Genomic DNA, 10,292 nt, shown 5'->3' on the forward strand with positions numbered 1-10,292 from the left:
GCTTGCACTGCAAAACCTATCAAAGAGTACTTGCTTTTCATTACTGCATTTTGGTGCTTTTTCAGTAAAAACTTTGTCCTGAATGCAGCCTGGAAACATCAAATGGAAATACATATTGCATGAAGCAGAGATTTCCAAACAGATCTTGCTTTGGGTACTGCTTGCTGCAGCAACCCTTGCTGATGGCAGAGCTGGCAGCTGGAGCTCTTGGAGTCAGCTGTGGCCAGGGCTCCTGACAGCGGTGGTGGCTGCCAGCACTGACTTTGTACCAGCCCTATGCCTCTGCCCATCCCACCTCCAGCTCCCTAGCCTCTCGTCCACCCTCCCCCAGCACTAGGATGCTAACCACAAGCTTCCTAATCTTTCCCCATCCACACAGCCTTTCCCACACCGCCTCTTCCTTCTATCTCACTTCCAGCAGCTGACCAGCACTGGCAGCGCAATGGCAAGAGCTGGCTCTGGTGGCAGAGGCTGTGGGACACAGCTTGTGTACAGGTACCAGCCTCACAACTGCGCACCTTTCTACATAACACTCAGAGCAGTTTGAGTGCCAGCAGTACTATGCAGGCTGCAGGCTCTTCATGCCTAGGGAAATCGTGAATTACAGCAACCAACCGCTTTGGAAAGAAAGAAAAAAGGTGTCTGAAATGTTTGTACCTCTGAGAAATTTTGGCTTCTGTCAAAACTTTTCAATGAACTTTGGATGCTCAGCTCTCCATAGCCTGTTCCTTGCAAGGCATAATGCTTTGCTGAATGTGCAGTCCCTTGAACTGATGGGCTTCTCTAAATTTTCCTTTTCTGACTAAGTCATTATGCATTTATCAAAAACAGCTAGAAATGCAGGACTTTGCCTTTCTCTCAATCTGCATGTCATTCCTTTACAGAGCATGAAAATATTTTTCCTCTGGTATTTATTCATTTTGCTGCACTGTATATCCAATTAGGTTATTCTGGTGCAGATTCAGAAACGAGAACAGTTCCACCTCCCTCACACGCAGCTCCATTTCTCTTCAGTTTCATTTCCCTCAGTGTCACTGTTAGGTGATGATATGCCGTAATGTCCCCAGTGAGGTGCTGTTTCCATTAGCTTTCCCCTTCAAAGGTGGTCGAGGTCTGAATTTATACGATTTGTTTTCTTGGCTACTTAGAAAATAAGGTTTAGTTCTGATCCCTTTTCTACTCAGATGGGAAATACTCTGTTTTCAGATATTTCTTCCTTTTCCAATAAGACAGTGGCTTTTACCTCTGGTTTTAAAACAAGAAGTATGTTTTGGTGGATGATTTTTTAAATCAGCATTCAATACTATTTATATAAAAATGGTTATAAAAGGAGGAAGAAATCACATGACAGAACATAGCATGCACATCCATGCACCTCTATTAAGAAGATCACAGAAAATGCTCTCAGACACATCTACATGAAATGCAGTGAGAAAGCAAAAAAACCCACATCTTCCTTCTGTGGGGCACAAAGCATTTTCTGTAGATGGGTAAGTGTATAAGTTCCATACTAAAATGATGCAGTCAGTTCAGTAAATCAAACATGATTCAACATCCAACGTGCTCTCAGATATGCTATTTTGGCAACTGCCTTTGGGGGAGGAGTGGGGATGACAAACCAAGTATAACAGGTTTCCTTCCCATTCTTCCCTCAATGAAGTGTTGTTTGGAAGTTTATATTCTTTTGAGCAATGAAATGGCTTTTTTTCTGATCGTGAAATTCTGACATGAGGGCACTTCAGTGCCTTGCTACACTTTAGCTTACAAGAGTGGTTATTCCCTTAAAGTTAATATTACTCAGCAGCCTTATATCGGCTCTTCACACCACTTGAGGCCCATGGTAGGGCTTTGCGAGAGAAGATGGAGACAAATGGCCCTGTACTTCATTGTCATGGACCTTGAATGAACCGTTGTGGAACTGGGTTTGGAGACAAATTAGTGCTAACATCTCAGGGGAATCCGTGACCGAGAAGTTTGGAGGAGGGGGTTTAGACATGCAGTGACTGTTACTGGAAAACCAGAATTATTGCTCATATAGTCAAACCTATAAATAAGCATCAGAACTGGGGTGAATTTCAATCACCAGTCCTATTTCTTTCATCTTGTTTTGTTCATCTTTCCATGTTTTCATTGTATATTTCCTAGTTATCTATATTTAACTAGGTGAATAGTCATTGACAGATATTATACTGTAACTAAAACTGGCAAGTTTAAAGCTGGATTAAACTTTATTATTTTCAGCAGAAAATGTATTTTTTTCTGAATTGGCATCTTTTTCTCTTGAGCAAATCTAATTGAAACTCCTTAGAGGTGTTGCTTGCCCACATTTTTCTCTGTCTGCCATCTCCCAGCTGTATTGTTGATTACAGTCTGGCATTATCAGAAGTTGAATTTTCTCTCCCATAAATCTATTTTTCTCTGTTTCAATACAGAAGCAAAGCAAGTATCAAATGTCAAGGTTTTTTCAGAGACAGAAATTCCACCAGAACTCCTGATGTTTTGATAAATGGTCTGGATTCAGGAGAAGTAACAAATTCTTTTATGAGAGAGAAATTTCAGTTTGCAATAATCTCAAATTTAAAATAAAAACTCAATTGATCTGAATTCTTAAAATTGTTTGAATTTTTTGCTAAAAGCCCATGAGAAAACCCAATAGTCTGCTTCCTTCTAGGAGCAGAGAACTGTGGAAAAAAACTCTCAAGCTGTGTATCTGAACATCAAATGTTTGGCAGAAGCTCAATCACACAAGCTAAGTAGTTATCTCAAACTTTTCCCTTCTTTGTGAATAACAGATGTTGGTTTACATAGTTTTATCAGAGTGAGAGTGGAAAATCAGTCATGTTGTCTGATGTTAGTCCACAGCAGGACTAACTGGGTCTTATTTAGCATGAGGAATGCTATGACTGCTTTCCAGGCACTGAAAGATGTCTGACCTTCCTTTACCAATCAGTGTCCAGGTTTGTTACCCATCAGAGAAGGTCTTTGTTCTTAGCTATTAGGGTTTTTTTTGTATCCAAAGCCCAGCATTGCCTAGATACTTGCCCTAGAAGACATACAGTTGTGAGTGGGTGTAGCTGGGAAAAGTAGAATCAAATTTTAAGCAACAACTATAGATACTATATACTACCCATCTGCACTTATAGACAACCTCACGATCTAGACTGCAGAACTCTTTTGAGCAGTACAAAGTCTGGTCAAGCCATATAGTTTCATTATATTAGAAAGCCTTCAGATATCCATTGCACTGAGCTGATGAGATTATTAATCACTGGTGTGGCAAAACTGACAGACATTGCCAAAGGCAGGAATCCTGCTTCTCCTAGCTGGACAATAGCCCTTGTTTCCCAGAGGGATATTTCTGAGTCTTGTGAGGTCATCTGTGATACAGCACAAGGGACTCTGCAGTGGCATCCCCAGGCTCAGTTAGAAAATGTTCATGCCTTTGCCCTAGTAGACCCAAGGATGTGGAATAGAAAAATGGTAGTTTTTTATTTTTAGCCATCATTCCCTCCATGCATATTTGTTTCCTTCAGTCTTTTTTATAGTATTATTGAATTTTACTTTCAAAGATGCCCTTCCAAAATGCTTAGTCTTCAAACAGGGAATCAGAATGCCTTTAGCGTTTTGATCTTTTATTGAAAAACAAAATCCAGTGTCTCCGTATGAGACACGTGTATTATCATTTTATTTGGCAAACTAGACCATTCTGTACCATCACTTTTAAACAGAGTACTGTGGAATACTTTGGATAAGATAACCCATAGCCACACTATAAACTGTCATAAAACATCTGCCAACTTAAATTTACTATTGCAGTATAAAGGTACATTGTTTCTTGTTTTCAAGGTAACAGCTCCAGAGATGCATAGGTAAACATCTTCTCCTCTCTGTTTTCCACAGGAAATGTTTTAAATCAAGTTTTACAATGGGCATTATTCTTTCTGCACTATAATGTCTGTCTTTGGATTAGTTGTCTAAATGAATGTTAGGTAAAGCTCTTCACTTTCAACCTTCCCGTCTTTATATGCACACATAACTTCTGCTGATCTCAGAGTTGTGTACATATAGAGAAAGGGTAGAGACCTGGTAGTGGCCACCATTGCAACCGATAACATCATCTTTCTTTTTGCTTCTTTAACTTTAAACGAAACTCATCGTATCAATATTAAATTTCTTCTCGCTGTGATTGCCTCTTCCTTTATCTTTCTGTTACCAAGCCTCCTCCTTCCCTTGTCATCTGTGTGCATGAGTGTTCTCTCTCTTGGTTTCATGTCAGAGAGCTGAGGAGATCAAGTCATCATAGTCAAGGAGAAAACAGTTTTGTGACCATGAAGGCCAGGCAGTTGCGAAGTATATTTCTGTTCCAAATCCAGCTGCACGTCCACTTGTGAGAAACCCACAAAACTGGTAAGCCAGGGAGAAAAGGAGTCAAAGAGCAAGTAGCATGTACTAGTAAAGGCCTTTTTAGAGGGACAGATTTTTGGGGGCTGCTCAATGGCTGCATGAGTTGCTCAAAGAGCCTCTAAGTGGTCTTGAAAGTAGAAAGTATGGATGCTTCTCTACAGCTGCTTGTGCAGTGGAAGGGAGATGCTGTGCTTCTGTTCACCCTTACTCCAACTCAGGTGTGCTCAGACAGCCTGAAAAACTGGGTCATAAACAGCTTACTCTTCCTCTCACACAGCCTGAGAGGCATGTGGCAAAGTGAGGAGATGGTATGGGTGACTCTCAGCCAGCAGTCTGATGAAATACAACTTGTAACAAACAGAGGCTACCATGGGGACTTAGGGGAGGATGTTCCTTTTGCTTGTTGTTTGTGGAGCTGAGATTTTTGTGGGGCACTGGGAGAAAATGTGCCTTTCCCATTGGTCTGGGACTTGACTTGATGTGACTGAAGCTTTTCTCGAGTGTTTCAATCCAACATCAGAAAAAAAAATAGTCTCCAGTATCCACCTATGTGATAAAGTCCATCTCAAAGTGATTGTATGAGAGAGGAACGCAGAAGCTTTATACTTTTAAATAATCTATATTTACATGTCTCTTTCAAGGTTAGTTTCTTTCTGGTAATCATTTCTTTAAAATTCATTCTTGACACATCTCATTTCTTTTCCACATCATGTGCTTATTTTTCTCTTCAGAAAGGGCAGGTTTCCTTGCTTTCCATACATGTGCATAGCAGAGTCAAAGGGCTGAAGTCTGAAGGGTATGTGGCTGGAACATAGCTGTATTGACTTCAGTAGTTACTCCAGGAGTACTTGAGGGAGAAGTCAGGGACAAGTTATTTTTAACAAAGCAAAGCCTATTGTCACAATTGTTTAAAGCTTTGCAGTACAATATAGGATGTGTCAGACAATTTTTATTTTTAAAAAAGTACTTATTGCTTGCAACCTCCTACTAGCTGAGAACTTTGATATTGTGTTGGATTTCTCCTTCTCGTCACCCAGTTTTGCAATTCTTTTCTCCACTAGCCCAGACTAAGAAACTCTTCTGAATCACTGCATCTGGTAGCTCTGACGGTCTCCTGTGACTGCCTAATTTATTTGTGTACTTATAGATGAATCATGAGTAAGAGAAAACAAACTTGAACTCTGCCATTTCCACTTGCTCAAATACATAATTTTAATGAGCAGTAAATTTGCTGGAAGATGCAGCACCAGTTTTCATGATATTATCCATGTGTGAATTGCACAAAATAACAGGGCTAGATGGACAACTTAACTGAAAGAATTATCTCCTTTTTAATTGGAGTAGAGGACTAAGATTCCTGAGAGGATCTGAACAAGCTTACTGGCACCAAAGGCCAGTGCCTTCACCCCATTGTGCCTGCTAGACAGCACCTCACTTCTTCATTGGCTGTTTTTGAGGCTGTTGCTCTGCTGAAGATGATATACTGTCTGGAGCAGGGGCAACGAGAGCCCAGAGCAGCAGACCCTCCATCAGACCCTGCAATCATGGTCACCCAAGTGTCCGGCTTAGTTGTGTCGTTTACACCCAGTAGTATAGCTCCAACAGTGGAGGATTGATTCTTCCTTCTTTAATGCTTTATCTTGTCTTGGATGGATTTTTCATTGCTTTCACTGAGGGTTCTCCCCTCTCCTCCAATTTTTCCAATGTTAAAACTACTTTTTTTCTTTCTATTGCTAGCTGCTGCTTTTATTCACACTTTTTATTATTCCATCACTTTTAGCCATGAATACTCTCTCTGTCACATTTTTATGCTACAGGTGTCCTGTTTTGCCCTGTTTTGCACACCAACATTGTGAGGAGTTGACTCACCCTAGAAATACCCGCTTCCCTGTATTGCCTATGAAAAGCAGTTTATATGTCTGTCTCTGAGCAGAAATCTGCATATAGATAGCTCCAATTAGGCGTGTTGAATCTAGTTCTTCTTGGTCACCTCCAGCATCCTTGCACAATGACTGCTGGGGGCCATGACAGTGTCTTGAAATTCTATTTCTCAGAGTGGAACTGCCCAGGGAGCCAAGTGCTAGCCCCTCGGTCCTTTCTCCCTGGTCATCTCTGCCTCTTTGCTCAAGATTGAAACTCATTTCCTTTTCTCACATGCCTTTATTTAAAGCTTCCTTACCATCTTTTTTTTTTTTTTTTTTTTTTTACATCTAGTAGCAATGTAACTTTTGAAATTACATTCATTGGTGTGGTGAATGCCAGAAGGCCAAAGCCCACTTGGAATTAAATCTGGCAAGGGACATCAAAGACAACAAGAAGGGCTTCTTCAAGTACATCAGCAGCAAAAGGAAGACTAGGGAAAATGTGGGCCCGCTGCTGAATGAGGAGGGTGCCATGGTGACGGAGGATGCAGAGAAGGCGGAGTTATTGAATGCCTTCTTTGCCACAGTCTTTACTACTAAAGCCATCCCTCAAGAATCTCAGACCCTAGAGGTACAAGAGAAAGTCTGGAGAAAGGAAGACTTTCCCTTGGCTGAGGAGGATCAAGTTAGAGATCATTTAGACAAACTGGACACTCACAAATCTATGGGCCCCGACGGGATGCACCCACGAGTGTTGAGGGAACTGGCAGATGTTATTGCCCAGTCACTCTCTATCATCTTTGAAAGGTCATGGAGAACAGGAGAGGTTCCTGAGGACTGGAGGAAGGCCAATGTCACTCCAGTCTTTAAAAAGGGTAAGAAGGAGGACCCAGGCAACTTCAGACCGGTCAGCCTCACCTCCATCCCTGGAAAGGTGATGAAGCAGCTTATTCTGGATGCCATCTCTAAGCATGTGGAGAAGGTCATCAGAAGTAGTCAACATGGATTCACCAAGGGGAAATCATGCTTGACCAATCTGATAGCCTTCTATGACGACATGACTGGCTGGGTTGATGAGGGGAGAGCAGTGGATGTTATCTACCTTGACTTCAGCAAGGCTTTTGACACTGTCTCCCATAACATCCTCATAGGAAAGCTCAAGAAGTGTGGCTTAGATGAGTGCACAGTGAGGTGCATCGAGAACTGGCTGAATGACAGAGCCCAGAGGGTTGTGATCAGCGGTGCTCAGTCTAGTTGGAGGCCTGTGACTAGTGGTGTTCCCCAGGGGTCAGTACTGGGCCCGGTCCTGTTTAACTTATTCATCAATGACCTGGATGAAGGAACAGAGTGTACACTCAGCAAATTTGCTGATGACACAAAACTGGGAGGGGTGGCCGATACACCAGAAGGCTGTGCTGCCATTCAGCGAGACCTGGACAGGCTGGAGAGCTGGGCAGAGAGGAACCTCATGAAGTTCAACAAAGGCAAGTGTAGAGTCCTGCACCTTGGGAGGAATAACCCCATGCACCGGTACAGGTTGGGGGCTGATCTACTGGAGAGAAGCTCTGCAGAGAAGAACCTGGGTGTTCCGGTGGACAACAAGTTCACCATGAGCCAGCCATGTGCCCTTGTGGCCAGGAAGGCCAATGGTGTCCTGGGGTGCATTAGGAAGAGTGTGGCCAACAGGTCAAGGGAGGTTATCCTGCCCCTCTACACGGCCCTGATGAGGCCACATCTGGAGTACTGTGTCCAGTTCTGGGCCCCCAAGCTCAAGAAAGATAAGGAATTACTGGAGAGAGTCCAGCAAATGGCTACAAAGATGATCAAAGGACTGGAGCACCTCTCTTATGAGGAGAGGCTGAGAGAGCTGAGTCTGTTCAGCTTGGAGAAGAGAAGACTGAGAGGGGATCTTATCAACACTTACAAATACCTTAGGAGTGGGTGTCAAGGCACTCAGACTCTTCTCAGTGGTGCCCAGTGACAGGACAAGGGGCAATGGGCAGAAGCTGAAACATGGGAAGTTCCATCTGAATATGAGGAGGAACTTCTTTACTTTGAGGGTGGCAGAGCACTGGAACAGGCTGCCCAGGGAGGTTGTGGAGTCTCCTTCTCTGGAGATATTCAAAACCCGCCTGGACGCAACCCTGTGCAACATGCTCTAGGTGAACCTGCTTTGGCAGTGAGTTGGACTAGATGGTCTCCAGAGGTCCCTTCCAACCGTTAACCATTCTGTGGTGTGATTCTGTGTATATTGCTGTGAAAATGCACATCCGTCCTCCCTACCCCGTCTTACCCATTCTTTGAAATAAAAATGCAAAACTAATATATAAGATTCCTTTCCTGAGTTTGTACTTCTTAATTAGCATATTGTTTTCTAGTTTAAATGACCCTCCAGCTGTTCACAATGTCAGTAAAAGAGTTACAGTATTTCATTAGTCATATAGCATAAGAAGTATTTGTTTGACAGCAAGTTTCAGTGAGTAGTTTGTGTCCACTGTTAATGTATGCATCATGAACGAGGACAATATGATTCATCATCCCCATTGAATAGCCTTGTTCTGGGCTTTCCTCCCTTCCACCAGATTCTGCACCTTCTGTTTTTCCTTGATCAATCTTGTGTTTTCATTTCTATCTCCCCAGACTCCCTCAGTCCTTTCATATTATACATTTGTATAACATGATGTCCCCAGTGAAGGATGGGAACATTTCCCAGGGAAGAATCATCTGCAAATGCCATCAGTGTGTTTCTAATAATCTTTTTTTTTCTAATCACACTAAAGATATTAAATAAAATCAGAGCTAGCTTAGGTCTCTGTAAGAACCCTCTAGGCAACTTCTTCAGGTTGTCACATAGGTGCTTATCATTTCAGTCCAACAGTTAATTTATAACTCATGTGTTAGTGCTCTTGAAGAAAATTAATGTAACAAAACACAATTCTAGACCTTTTGAAAGCAAGGGTGATATTTGTTTTAAAGAAAACTGACTGCAGTCCCTCATGTTCCTTCTCCCACAGATTTCACTTGTTCATGTTCTCACACCCGCATACTCACAGCACAACAGCGCATGTGTCCCCAGCATCAACTGTGTGTGACTGGGAAGATAAAGAATACTAGCTATTGAGTCCTCACTACATCTCTTGGATTCCTCTTCATTGGTGACAACAGGCAGGATTTTGGATAGGCCTTTTATACCTTTTAGGAGTCAAACTTACTATGATATGATCCCTTGACTCCAAACATTTCTTACTTCATCTTTCATAAATCTAAAGTTGATGTCTGTTGCCTTTGGGTATCTCTAAGGCTACAGCCCACCTTCACACTGGTGTAGTGGCAAAAGGAGTGACACATGTTATGTACTGTAACTTTTTTTACCCCACTGTCCTGCCATCAGAGGTCTGTACTGTGACCTTCAAGTCTTCATGTAAAAATCAGATTCCTCAAGGTTTACCAGTTTGACTGCAGCTGATCGTGTCCTTGGTTATCAGTGCAGGTACCTCAAGGATTGTTATCTTATTGGTCTATAAGTATGGCCACTTACAGGGAATTTTCAAAGTTGGCTCAAGTAGTCATTCAAGGGATTTCCATTTATTTTGCACATTGTGCGCTTATTTATAGGTTTTGGTTTATGTGTAATCTACTTCCTTTTATGGATGTGGTCAATAAATGTTAAATATGATTTGTTTATTCCTGATGCACTTCTAAAAATCTCAGCCTGAATAACCAGTCATCTCAAACTCTAAGTTAATGTGGCATATTATCAGAGCACTCAAATCGAGAAGGCCCCATCCTGTGCAGTTTGATTTTGGCAGAGTGACTGAAGCATACTCTAAATATGGGACAAACAAGTTCCATATCTCAATGGTCTTAGAGTTGCAGTCTGTCGAGCTGAATCAATTACAAATGGAGGGTCATTCAAAGACAGCAAAACATTTAAACTGTAATTTCTCATTTTGCAACAATGAGTCAAATAGCACTGCACAAGCTCATCTTCTGCATGTTTTTGTTCAATGTCTGTGGTTTTTAGCG

Source organism: Nyctibius grandis, chromosome 4 (genome assembly GCF_013368605.1).
Source record: "Nyctibius grandis isolate bNycGra1 chromosome 4, bNycGra1.pri, whole genome shotgun sequence".
Taxonomy (NCBI): Eukaryota; Metazoa; Chordata; class Aves; order Nyctibiiformes; family Nyctibiidae; genus Nyctibius; species Nyctibius grandis.